General features: G+C 41.3%; 1 protein-coding gene and 1 long non-coding RNA gene across 15 annotated transcripts in view; one reads left to right on the top strand and one right to left on the bottom strand.

The window, feature by feature from the left end:
* Ica1 (islet cell autoantigen 1) overlaps positions 1–13,264 on the top strand; it is a 141,723-nt gene that overhangs the window by 60,218 nt on the left and 68,241 nt on the right. The window lies entirely within an intron of this gene.
* The window catches only part of LOC148117820 (uncharacterized), a 91,989-nt gene that overhangs the window by 30,746 nt on the left and 47,979 nt on the right, over positions 1–13,264 (bottom strand). For all 3 annotated transcript variants that reach the window (XR_015736677.1, XR_015736676.1, XR_015736678.1), the window contains exon 2: positions 1,433–1,500. This is a non-coding gene — a long non-coding RNA (uncharacterized LOC148117820). The remainder of the gene's footprint in view (positions 1–1,432; positions 1,501–13,264) is intronic.

Raw genomic sequence — 13,264 nt, 5'->3', positions numbered from 1 at the left:
TTGTTTATGAGCAGAAGCAGACCTCAGTGGATTCCCAAGCAGGTGTTTGGAAGACTCACTTTTGGCCTTTTGTTTTCCCTCAGAGCTCTTCTTACAAAGCACAAAGTTGGTACAAAGTTAGTTCTGTGTTTCCTTGCCCAATTCCCTGATGCCCACAATCCTAGAAAAAGGTTAATAGACTTTTCCATTTCCTTTCTCTTGTTATTAACCCATCACCACCACCATTAGATACAGCCAATGACTAAGTTTTCCAGGCTGGCCTTGAACTTGTAACTGTCCCATATAAGCTTCCTGTCTGGGACTATGGACCTGAATAACCAGGCCTGACTTGTTTACTATTGAGCAGTGGTTCTTTACCAAGGATGTACTCAGCACAAAGCTGAGAGTGATCAGCTTTTTCTGATCTATTTTTCTCTTTTCAGTAAGACATATATTAACACTATAGCGAGATATTTTGGGGTTCCTCCTGCTAAAAGTGCCCACACTCTCCAAGTACAACTGGAACCGCTGGGTGCTGTCATCAGACAGGTTGCAGCACTGCTTAGCCATAGCAGTCTTGAAGTGAACCACCAATGTGGCAAGAGTCTAGGGCAGCTGGGAGAATCCTCTCCTTCTGTCGCATCTATTGATTTTTAAGTTGACTGGAACAGAACTTCATTTGAAAGTTTTACATGTAGACACCCATGCCTGGTCCAGTGTCCTCTCCCGATGGGGTATATCTCTGTCCACGTGGTAGTTTCATGTCTACTGAAAGGTCTAGAAGGTCATTGATTAACCCAGAGGTACCCACCTCATCAGAAGCATACTTCAGTAATGAAGTGTGCATGTTTGCTCCAAGGCCAGGGTCCAGTGCACTCTGTGAGGAATTTGAACTAAATGGACTGTGCCTTGTGACTCCACTCTGTTGATTTTGTTCACTCTCCATTTCAGTCAGAAATGTGTTCCTTTTTCATTCATTCTATCGAGCATTTTTACATTGCCTATTTGTACAAGAGTTGAGAGATTCTTATCTTTAAAAGCATGTTCCTGATTGTTATCATCTGAGCCAGGTCAGCAAGGCCTGATCTGTTCTTTGCACATCTTCTGCTATTTCTACTCAAGGTGAAGTTTTTCCTTGAAATAGTGGTGAGAATTGGGTTCCCCTTCGTCTCCTAGAAGAGGTTCCCAGGGGGTCAAAATGACCCATTGCTGAGCAATGAACTGAAGAAGTGGTGCAGTAGTGAGGGGATCTTTAATGTAACAAAGGACCAGGGTTTCCCAAGGAGATGTTGTAAGACTCATCGTAGCATGGACGGCATGTATGTTCCCTTTCTCTCGACAAACTTTGTGATTTGGACCATTTTGATTTGATTCTGGAGCAAACGGTTGTATTTCTGCAGAGAATAGTCACGTCAAGGAAAAATTGACTATGTCGTCAGCAACTTTTTCTTACCTCTGTTTCTTGACCTTTTTCTGATGGCTTACATGATCATCTCTTAAGTCAGTCTCTTACGTTGGATGCTGTGAGATAAAATAATAGTGCAGAATTTAAGATAGTGTCCTCTTCTGTTATCTGGTTTTATTTGGAAAATAAGACATAAAACTGAGGGAGGAGGGGGGAGAGAATGGAGAAAGGGGTGAGAAGAGGGAGAAAAGAGAGGAGAGAGAGAGAATTCTTAGTGAATGTGAGAAGACATAGATAGTTCCATTGAAAATGGGGAAATTTTGGTACTTTATTATAAACTAAGCATATTCCCATTAAAATTAAAATTCTCAGGTAAGAGAAAGATTCCCTAGTCATTTATTTTCTGTTCTTTGAACTGGAGTCCTGCGTACCGTGAGAAATGTGGTAGACAAAAGGCAGAGACCCCCAGAGTTTAGCTGGTTCCTGCTCACACCGGAGAGGCTGAGGGTCCTTGGGATAGCTCCAGGTCCATCGGTTGACTCCAGATCTGTGTCCCTGTCACTTGTGAATACTCAGAGGCGGATGTGCCACTTCTGCTATCAGCAAGCAGGGTTGGGACACGGAAGGGAAAGAGCCTGAATTGTAAGGCTCTGCTTTTCTTTAGAGAAGATAACAAGGAAAAACAAGTGTTATGTTCATTAGCTTAAATGGGAAAGCTGGCAGTATTGCCAAGCTTAGAGGAAGGGTTGATATGTCTGTGTGTGTGTGTGTGTGTGTGTGTGTGAGAGAGAGAGAGAGAGAGAGAGAGAGAGAGAGAGAGAGAGAGAGAGTTGGGGATGAAGAACATCTATAAGTGCTCATACAGACAACAGACATATGTTTGTTCAGAACCAATAGCTTAGCTGCACCTAGCGTTCTTCTCGTCTGTCTACTAAGGCCTGCACAGCTGTGTTCTGGAAACCTGGCTGATAACAAAGAGCGATTAAGAAAGACAGACAAAAGTAACTAAATAAAGATGGAATCTGGTGGGCTGTACACTCAGACACTCAGTGCATTTATTTTACATGGCGTGAAGGAAGAAGTGGACTCACTCATCTCAGTGTGCAGGGTGAGGTATCTCTGTAGGGCAGTTGTCTGGATGGGAGTATGACCACACAGCCGTCCAGAATGAAGGGAGCCGTGCTTGGTAATTCTTGCATGTACTGTTTTTAGCTAAAAGTCAACCATTCCTCAATATCTGTGCTTTAACTAGGGAAAAGCCTTGCCATTCCCATGAGTTTGAGGCACTGGTGTTTTTGACATGACTGTGCTCATGTCAGCAATAAACATCCAGTTGGGATTTCATCCAAACTCCAAACCTGCCTATAGGATTAACCCTCAGTTGGGAGCCAGGAGCTACCCAGCTCTGTCCTTCCACGGGACACTCTAGTCTAGCAGTTCTCACAGATCTATGCTTCTGTGTTCCACGGCATTTGGTCCAATTCTTACATCTCCATTGTATCAAATAATCCTTGGGATTCCTCTGTGCTCAGCCTTCAATGCTTTGGAAGCAATTTCATGAATTCTTTCTCCTAATGAGCACATGACGGTATTAGGCAAGGGAAGGGTCACTACTGTTGAGGAGCACCCTATTCAATACACTTAGCCGTAAAAGTGACCAAATCATAGATTGATGCAAAGTGAAGCACTCCTCCAGCTTTCTCCAGATTCTCACATCTCATCACCTGATTCTATTTTGACTTCCATTATTCTCAACAAGGTTCTTTATGAATGGTTTTGGGTTGCTTGTAATAATGTGTGGGAGAAAGCATTGCTTCAGCCCACTGTTGCTCTGAGAGCTTAGCATTCATTCGCTCAGCCAGTGTGCTCAACATCAGGACACAGTGCTGACCAAATCGATGTGATCTCTGCCCCCATGGACCTAATAGGGTTATAGACATGTGATAAAAGAGTCGTAAGAGAATATGGGGTAACTTGCGTCACCATGGTGCACTATTCGAGGATGTAATGGGGCCCTCATAAGACAGAAAGCTGAAAGCAAGCTTCTGTGTGTGGAGTCACTGTTGTAAAGTGTGAGGGACAGCTTGACCACAGCCAAGAATAGCAGCCTGAGGGTGAGTGCCATTTAGACCCAGAGCAGCTGAAGCTACACCCTAAGAAACACCATAGTTCCTTCCTTTCTCGTACCTTCTTCATCTCAGAACCCACCAGATTTGCAGATCAGTGTTGTCTGTAAGTGTCTATGCAGCCTTATGACTTGCCTGGACCTCAAGTCGCTACCCTGAGTTTCCTCCTTTAAGTCTGCCTTCGATACAGCCCACCGTGATCAAAATGAAACCCAAGTCCAACCACAGCACGTCTCTACAAAGTACCTGCTGAAGCCACAAGATCAAGTTCAAGCAGCTGTGGTTTTTGCCTTGTCCACATCTCCAGACATGTACCTCACACATATATTTTATTTTGCAGAAATATCAAACTGCTTTAAACAATGAGCCTTAGACATGGAGCTTGTCACCAGTCAATAGTTACAATAAGTGTGTGTTAGCAGACACTCCTTTATATCAAGGGCCAATCTGAGCCCACGCTTGTGTGTTCAACCTTTTGATATGCGGGTTATGTTTTCATTGCTGCACTTATTTTGTGCCCCTGTATATGTATGATTCACAAGTACAGCTCAGTAAACACCAAAATAACCATAGCAGTATAAAATGTGACACAGAAATATTGGTGAATTAACTCAGAATTAGTAGCTTTCTTAATGTAAACAGTGCAGTACTTGAAAAGGAAAGCCCTAGAAAGTGTGGCAGTATGGCAAGCTAGACTTAAACTGATTTAGGATGTTATCTTAGATGGAGCCTGGTTGAGTGGGACAAGCTGTTGTGAGTTCATTGTCTACGATGAAGCACTGCCATGTTGTGGCAGGAGCTGTTGTTCTCTGCAGAAGGACATTTCTATAAAATGTCGAGGAACATTTAAATGAAGGATTTTTCAGAAGAACAAGGCAAAATGATGCTCTCATACTCAGATGAAGGAGTTGATCAGCCTCCATTTGGGAGACTACAATGAGTGAGTCAGAAACCTCAGTAAATGTCTATTCTGCTAAGACAAACAATCCAAAAAAAAAACTGAAGAGGTAGCACACTGCTAAGAGCCAGCTTCTCATTTCTGTTCAGAAAAGGGACTAGGCTTACTCAGAAGTCAGACAGTGGTGGAAGTGCCTTTGCTGCCATGAGTTCATTCCTTCCCAACACCCCATGGAGAGCATGGTTTAACATATTTTTGTTCATCTACTAATGCGCTCTATACTGTCTTCATTTTGCAAAATTGAAAATAATAGATTTCAGTAGAGTATAAAAATGATTACAAAGCCTGATATAATAAAAGGCTTAGAATGTGTTTGCTACAGTCTTCCACATGGACAGTCTTCCAGCTTTTCAATCTTAAATGCCAATCACTTGGCTTTAATACTCAGAGCCATCTTTGTCACCCAGAGCAGTCCTCTGCACACAGGGCTAAGTCCATATTATTCAGGAAGGTTCTTAAGGGTTCCATTCCTTGATACCTTTATTTTGGAATTAAGTTTCCAACACATAATGCACTTTGGAAAATACATTTGAACTTTAGTACTCTCTGTTCTACACTGTTCCTAAAAACAGCCCTGCAGCTTGAGGTTAGTGGAAGAACCTGGGAATTCACCTAAACAGACCTTCATCTTGTCTTCCTCTTATTAATAACACTGTTGCCTCCAGTCCCAAAGTACCACTAACTCTTTAAGCTCAAAAATAATTCTGGATTAGTCAGATAGTTTCTGTTTTTGTTTTTGTTATTTTTATTTTTTCCCTGTTGGCTTCTTCATTCTCTCTAAGTTATATGTTCTTAAGCTTCTCTCTTTTGGTAGATATAGTTTCTTTTCCCGTTCTTTTTGCTCTTGTTTTGCCTCTATTTTTGTGATACTCAGTGATTAACACTAAACGGATGGCTTCAAGTCTTTATCTCTAATAGGAATACACCATTGTTTCAGTTTTCTATTTTTGTCTTAAATGCAGTCAGAAAATGGTAGACATACTTTTTATGAAATTGAAATATATAGTATCCTTTTCTATATCATGTTTTTCATCATTTCTGTAGATAATATCCTTCAATTGCTTTATATATGTATATGTATATGTACATATAGTGGTAATAAGAGTACTTTTTCAAGCAGTTTTAAGTTCATAGCGAAATGGAGAGCTAGGAAAGAGAGTTCCTCTCTGTACATCCTCCCCAGGGCATCCCCCTCACTTGTATACAGTCTTCCTCCATCAGTATCCTCTATCAAAGCAGTGCATTACAGCCACTGAGCCATCAACAACATTTTCATCCAGCTAAGCCTGTGGTTTACAGTAAGGTACATTCTCTGGGGTTTGACTAGCGCGTGGTGATATAGATGAACAATCATTCTGGTAGTACACAGCACAGTTTCACTATCCTAAAATCCCTCCCACGTGCCGAGGCTGCACCCACAGCTGAGGAGCTGTTGGCAGTTGACAGTTGCTTGGGGAGGGCCACTCAGTTTTCTTCAGGGTTACCACTTCTGGTATACTCTTGCTCCCGTGAATGGCCCCACACCTATATACGTAGGTAACATGAAGTAGACTCAATGGGCTGTAAAAATAAGAAAGGGGGTCATAATGTTGGGGTATAAACAGAGAAGCGTCCAGGGGGGTTAAAGGCAGGGCAGGGGGTTAGAGATAATTGAACTACGTAGTATGTACATATGAAATTCACAGAGTAAATATTTTTTAAAGGCAAAAGGAAAAGGATATGGGACCATAGACCTCCCTTCCCTTTTTTCCTTTCTGACCATGACCTCTGACATTATATGCTGCCTCCTCATAAGCCCCAAACAACCAGACCAATAGATTGTGTAGTAAAACCATAAGGCAAAATAAACCTTTTCTCTTTATAGGTTGATTATCTCAGAGATTTTTGTGTAGTGACAGAACCTGATACCACACTGAGTAGTATTCCATTGTCTGGATCACTGTTTATTCACCTACTGAAGGGAGTCTTGGTAGCCTACACATTTTGGCAATTATGAGTAAAACTGCTATAAAAATTGACTAGAGATTTAGTTGTCAACTTTTTGGATAAATACCAAGGAACGCAGTTACTAGATTATATGGTAAGAAGTTTATCCTTCTTTTTTCTTTTGGTGTGTTTGCGTGCATGTCTGTGCACCACATGCATGCAGTGTTCTCAGGAGTGAGAAGAGGACTTCAGATCCCCAGGAATTAGAGTTGGAGACAGTTGAGAGCTGCCATGTGGGTGGTAGGAATAGAACCCATGTCCTGTGGCTTTATTCCAGTGCTCTTAGGCACAACACTATCACTTCAGGCCCTCAAACTTCAGTTTTCTAAGAAACTATAAAACTGTCTTCCAGAGTAATCATACCGTCTTGTTTTTCCACCAATGGTGAGCATTCCTCTGTGTGCTGCTTGGCATTTGATGTCATCAGTGTCTAGAGTTTTACCCACTGCAGTCAGTGTGCAGTACAGCTCATTTTGGTTTGCGTCCTCCATGACATCTGATGTTGATCTCTTATTGTTTGCTTGCTCACTGTGATCATAGGTCATCTTTTGGTAAAGGGTCTGGGCTTGCCTACTTATAAAATAAAATTGTCCATTTTCTTATTGTTGATTTTTAAGATCACTCTGTGTGTGTGTGTGTGTGTGTTTATGAAATGGCAGGTCTTTATCAGATTTGTCCTTTGAGAATATCTACTATGTCCAGCATTGAGAAATTAGCACAGAATACAATCAAATCCCAACATTAAGGGTGTCCATTTATCATAAGCATTTGCTGTTCCAAAGAATTAATCTAAAAACCAATGTTGATTGTTCCACATTCCACTGTGTGAAAATCCATGATACTGGGTCTTTGTTTCTCATTTTCATGCATGATTTGTAAATAATACTGCCTGAGATTTTTGTGCAAAACTTTCAGAAAACTCTGAAATATCTGTTAAAGATATTTTCTCTAAGAAAATAATGATGAAGAGGCAACAAGGAGGTTTTCCGTCAGGCTCTGAAGTTAAGTTACGGAGAGTGGATATTTAAAAGGGAGATGGCTTCTTTTCACAAATAATGTTATTTTATAGGTAAAAATGAACTTCACAGAAAAGAGGTAATGTTACTTTAGGTCTGGTTTCGTCAGTCATCTTTACTGATACTGAATGCTTTTGATCTTGATATCTGACCTACACAAAGTCAAAACAAAAAAAAGTCAAGCTGTTCTAACCCTGTAAAACACTTTAAAGTCAGCTAGAAATCTTTTTTTTTTTCACGCAAGCAGGTCATTTCCTACAAAGCAAGCTTTTGTTTATGAAGCAGAAACAGCAGTTTTGTCAAAGTTGTACAAGACCAGGCAATTACAAAAATAAGCCGTTAACAGCACATAACATTTGGAAGTTCACTTTTGCATTATGGTTTTATTAAGCACAGAAATTTAAAATTTTTAAACACAGTTAGTGATCAGCATAACCTTAGCCATCACATCACCAGTGACAAAGCTCCTCCAACAAGGAGACACCTAATCCTTCCCAAACAGTTCCACCAGCTGGAGGCCGTTCTCATTCAAATCATCACATTCCAGAGCAACTCTAAACTACAGCATCAGTTTAGAAGTGGCTTTATGTCTGGCTTTCTTAATCCAGCAATCAGGACCCCTCCCCCTCCACTCTGGGCAAATCTCACTGGAGTATTTCCAGACTCCTGTTTGTGGTAATACTAGAAGTCTACAAAACCCAGACAGCAGGCTCACTTTCTATTGTGGGAGTATTTCTTCTTCTTCCAGTTTCCACCGCCATGCAGTTTGCTTCGTGGTCTGGGATTCGGATAGAAGCAACAGCAGTTTTCTTTGCTTGTTCTTCCTTCACTTGTTGCGCACCAGGATCCCTGACCTCAGACCTTGGAGGTCAGCAGTGCAACTGATTCTGGGTTATCAAAGTCACTTGGAACAAAGCAGAACTATGTCTTTCAATCCCAATTTCCCTTCAGGATTTCTTCATTGAGTTTTGTTTTTTATATTTTGTAATTGGTATGTGTTTGGGGTAAGGGGAGCCAAGAATTCATCTGCACTAGATGGCTATTGTACAGTCATTTATGGCTGCTTCTTTTCAGAAAAAGATAGTTGCCTTTTTTTTTTTACGAAAATATGTTAACTTGTATATTTCCAAGATGGTCTAAACATTTTTCTACAGAATTCAATTCATTAGTTCCTTAGAAATTCCATTTAAAAATGGACGAAGCACACAAAATGGAGACGTGAAAGCAATGAACGAATGGGCACAAAGCAATCCACTTTCCACCAAACATTTACATACAGTGCAACAACAAAGTTCAGAGAAAAGCCCATTTGGTAAGGAATATGAGCAGAAAAAAAAAAAAAAAACCAACTCTTAACCGTCTAGAAAGTTTTTAGTGGAGTGATGGACTTTGGGGATTTGACCATGGTCTTTCTACCTGTGAATAGGTTATTTATAAACAATTTATTTCAACTTAACGTTTACAAATACCGACAGCGGCCGGGCGGGGTCGCGGGGCCTCCCTCAGCTAGAAATCTTAACAGTAACTCCACCCCTGAGTTATGGATTCAGGGAACCTAGATATAAGGTAGGCATGTAAGAACTGTGTGTGGGGGGGGGGAGGGAATAGACAGAATTCCAGAGCAAGACAAGGCCTAGAGAAATACTGTTTCAGGTATTCAGTAGCCAAAAGGAGACCCTTCAATGCTGTTTCTGTGTCATTGATTTGTTCCCATTATTCTTTAAGTCATCATTAAATTCTTTAAGTCATTAAGAAACAAAAGTTATGAAAATATTTTCACTTTGAAAATAATTATATAAACAGAGAGGAGGAGAGGGAGTACCAATTGGAAACAGCATGGACTTTGAATCCTTAAAACCCACCTCCAGTAACACACCTCCTCCAGTAAAGCCACACCTCTCAATCCTACCCAAATAGTTCCACCAACTGGGGACCAGGCATTCGAACATATGAGCCTATAGGGGCCATTCTCAATTAAACCACCACACATTCCCTGTAACTATTATTGAGTCTAGATCCTACCTTTGGGAGTAAACATGTGGTATGTCTTTTTTTCCCACCATAATTCATTTACCCACTTATTGATTGGATGATTTGACAGGATTGTCACTTAATCGTTTAAGTTCTTTATGTATCTTAGATATCAAGCCCCTGCCAGATGTATAGGGAGCAGAGATTCCCCATTCTCCAGGTGTCTCTTCCTGGACCAGTGCTGCCTTCGCTGTGCAGAAGGTTCTCAGTCCCATAGAGTTCCACCTGGCAGTTCTTGCTTTTATTCTCTGAATTATTGGAGCCTCATAGGAAGTCCTTCCCTCACCTGTGCTCCCTATTTGTGGTGGTTTGAAGAAAAATGCCCCCCAGATGGGGGTGGGTCTATTAGGAGGTGTGCCCTTGTCAGAGGAAGTGTGTCACTGTGGGAGTGGGCTTTGAGGTCTCTTTTGCTCAAGCTTCCCTTAGTGAGACTGCAGTTGACTTCCTGTTGCCTGCAAGATGTAGGACTCTCAGGGCTGAAACACCATGTCTGCCTGCATGCATGCCACATGCTCCCTACCATGATGATAATGGACTGAACCTCTGAAAGTGGAAGCAAGCCCTCTCAAATGTTTTTCTTATGAGAGTTGTCACGGGCACTGTATCTCTTCACAGCAACAAAAGCCCTAACTAAGACACTGTTTTTCTCCAGCAGTTTTAGAGTTTCAAGTTTTGCTGTAAGGTCTTTGATCCATTTTCCATTTATTTTTGTATAGAGTTAGAGATAGGGGTGTAGTTTTATTCTTCTGTATGTGGTAGCCACATTTTCCCAGCACTCTTGTTGTCTGAGCATGTTTGCTGGCATTCAGATGGCTGTAACCGGGTGGGTCTATTTGTGGTGCACTCATTGGCTGTTTTTGTTTGGAACCGAATTGAAACACAGTCTTCAGCCTGTATTTCCCTAAGCATTTCTGAAACACCACCACCAGAGTGCCCACTGATCTCTGCTCACAGTCCTCAAAAGCTTACAAAGCCTGCATCACCAAACTTTTCCACATTCTGAACCAGTTGCCAAAGCCTCTGGACTGCTTGGTCACTGTAACCATGACGATGCTGGTGTGTCCTCTATTCCTTACTTTTCTCATCATGGTGACAGCATCATTGACAGAAGCAGCTTTAAGAGTTTTATTTCTGTGCACACATCAGCTCCATGATGGCAGAGAAGGCAAAGCACCCAGGGTACCTTGGTCTGAGCCACAAGAGCCTGTAACTGCCACTTCTCTGTCTCAACTGATAATGAAGGTGACAGATAATCACTTCTGCTCTGAGCTAAGCTCTCTGCTTCATTATCACCTTCAAAACCTGCCCCCAACAACTCATATCTGTTAAATGGGCCACAGGCTCTAAGGTTCTACAACTGCCCAAACAGCTAGGGACCAAGGGTTCAAATCCACGAGCTTAGGGGAGGCATTTACACTACAAACCATAAAAGTTTATGTGTCTGCTCTTTTGCCGGTGCCATGCTAACTTTGTTCCTGTGGCTCTCTGGTATAATCTGAAATGAGGCATTGCAATAATTCAGGCATTGTTCTTTCTACATGCCAAGGCTTGGGCTGTTATAGAGCTGTGCTTCTCTATATGAATGTCAAGATTATTTTTTTTTATTTTCAATGTTTTTTAATTGACTTTTCATACGTATAAAGAATGTCATTGAAATTTTGATAGGGTTTACATTAAATCTGCAGATCCCTTTTAGTAATGTAACTAATTTCACAAAATTAGTTGTACCAAATCCATGAGCTTGGAAAGTCTTTTCATCTTCTACTGTCTTCTTCAATTTATTCTTTGAGAACTTTAAACATTTCATTGTAGAAGACTCTCACCTCTTTGTTTGACTTTCTTTTTGGAGCCATTGTGAGAATCATTGTTTTTCTCCTGCCTTTGTTATTGTACCCCTTACTTTTACATAGAAAATCTATTGATTTTTAAATTAATCTGGAATCCTGCTACAAGGGTTCTCTAACTTAGTCTTTTAGAGTTTTCCAAATGTAGGCTCATGGCATCTGCAGACAGGGTTAGTGGGATTTCTTCCTGTCTGCACACCTTGTGTTTTATCTGTAGGGAGCCGCCAGGATGTGGCCTTGGCCAGATAGTGCCAGCAGTCCTACAGCCTGGAGGTATACATATCCTTTGATGTTGTCTTTAGGCCAGTTTGCTCTGAGCCTTGTTTTGCATTTCAAGAGACTTCAGGTCTCCTGACCTGTCCCGTGGCCTTGGGTCCTAGTAGAATGGCATCAACCAATCAGCATTCGAGCCTCTCACCCTAGAAAAGCGGCTGTCTTTGGATTTTTCGCTCTCTCTCTCTCGTCATCCCTGTTCCCCATTCCCCCTTTCAATCAAGGAACTCTAATAAATTGTGATTGAGAAGGATTCTTGATTTTGTGATCGTCCATTCCTGCTGGTCAGGAAGCGCGTCACATTTATCTTTCCTTATTTCCCTAGAATCTTAAGAAGTACACTCAAAGAAAATGTTTCCTCTTGTCTTCTTCCTAATTTAAGGGGAAAATATTTCAGTTTTTGCAACTTTGAAGTTATTCAGAATTCCTTCCCCTCCCTCTCTGTGTTTACAAAAGGAAATGGCAAATGTATTACATATACCCATTTTAGAAATCTGGGAAGGAGGTATCCAGGAACACAAAGAATTCTTGTACCCCTTCTACACATCTGAGGTCTGTTTGGTGACCTCATGAGATGAATTTGAAAATAATTGCCTTATAATATTGAATTTATAAACTAAACATTCAGTACACAGAAGTATCAAAACAATTGATATTGAAGTCACTAGAAGATAGTATATTAATAAATACAGTGTTGGGCAGTATTATAAAATATATTCATAGCTCAAGCATCATGATACAATTTTAATGATGCATTGACATAATTCTTTGCAGGTTTAGTGAACCCAGTCATGTCTCTCAGGCCCAGCGATCTAAGAGTAGATGGTGCCAGTTTTCCTGTGCGCCCATGTAATAATGGCAGGGTGGACTGGAGTGGAGGGCAGATAGGCAGCTCCATCCCTGCGAGCACAGTGGGGTCAGACACTGGTCCCTCACATCTGCTGGCTGTTCTGTGGCTGTGGAATAAACAATGCTGACGACTACTTAGTCATCGTCATACTGGAGTCACGTCCCTGAGGATTCCCAGAGCAGTAAAAATTTAGAAGCTAAATGTTTAACTTTCCAGAATGTTTAACTTTCCTGCACTAGACAAAGCAAGACTCGCAGAAGCAAACTTCCTTGTTCACTAAACACTCAGTCCAGAAATTGAGAGATCACACATGCAAACAGTGAACTTTGCACTGTTGGATGTATAAACTTCACAAGCCAAAAATAGGCTCTGCTTCTGAGCCAAGAGCCCCCATTTCTAAGCCTTTTAAATGGTAAGTTTCGTTCCTCCTTTGTCCCTCAGCCGTGGCTGAGCCGGGTTAAGTCTGTTGGAACCAGGGAGAAGAAACACATTGCCTCTTTAGGGTTTTCAGAGGCATCCAAAGCAAGGTACTAAATAACCAGTTCTGTTAGATTTCAGAATCCTCCAGGGGGCACCAGAACATTCCAGTGCAGTTGACCATATTTCATTAAAGCCAGGAAGGCTAACTGTGTTGCCTTATTATAATCGGTTCCCTATGGTAACTTTTCCAGTTCTGTTGACATTTCTCCTCCTGTGTTCACTCTTGCAGCATTTGTGAGTCTATGGAATATTTTTGCCTCTCTGAAGAGGAGGAAGAAGGAAAAAGTTCATCCCTTGGATGAGCTCTAAGACACTG

The sequence above is a fragment of the Myodes glareolus genome, chromosome 25, assembly GCF_982192425.1.
Source record: "Myodes glareolus chromosome 25, mMyoGla1.1, whole genome shotgun sequence".
Classification (NCBI taxonomy): domain Eukaryota; kingdom Metazoa; phylum Chordata; class Mammalia; order Rodentia; family Cricetidae; genus Myodes; species Myodes glareolus.
Note: the sequence above shows the minus strand (reverse complement) of the source record. Positions and strands in the feature narration are given on the sequence as shown.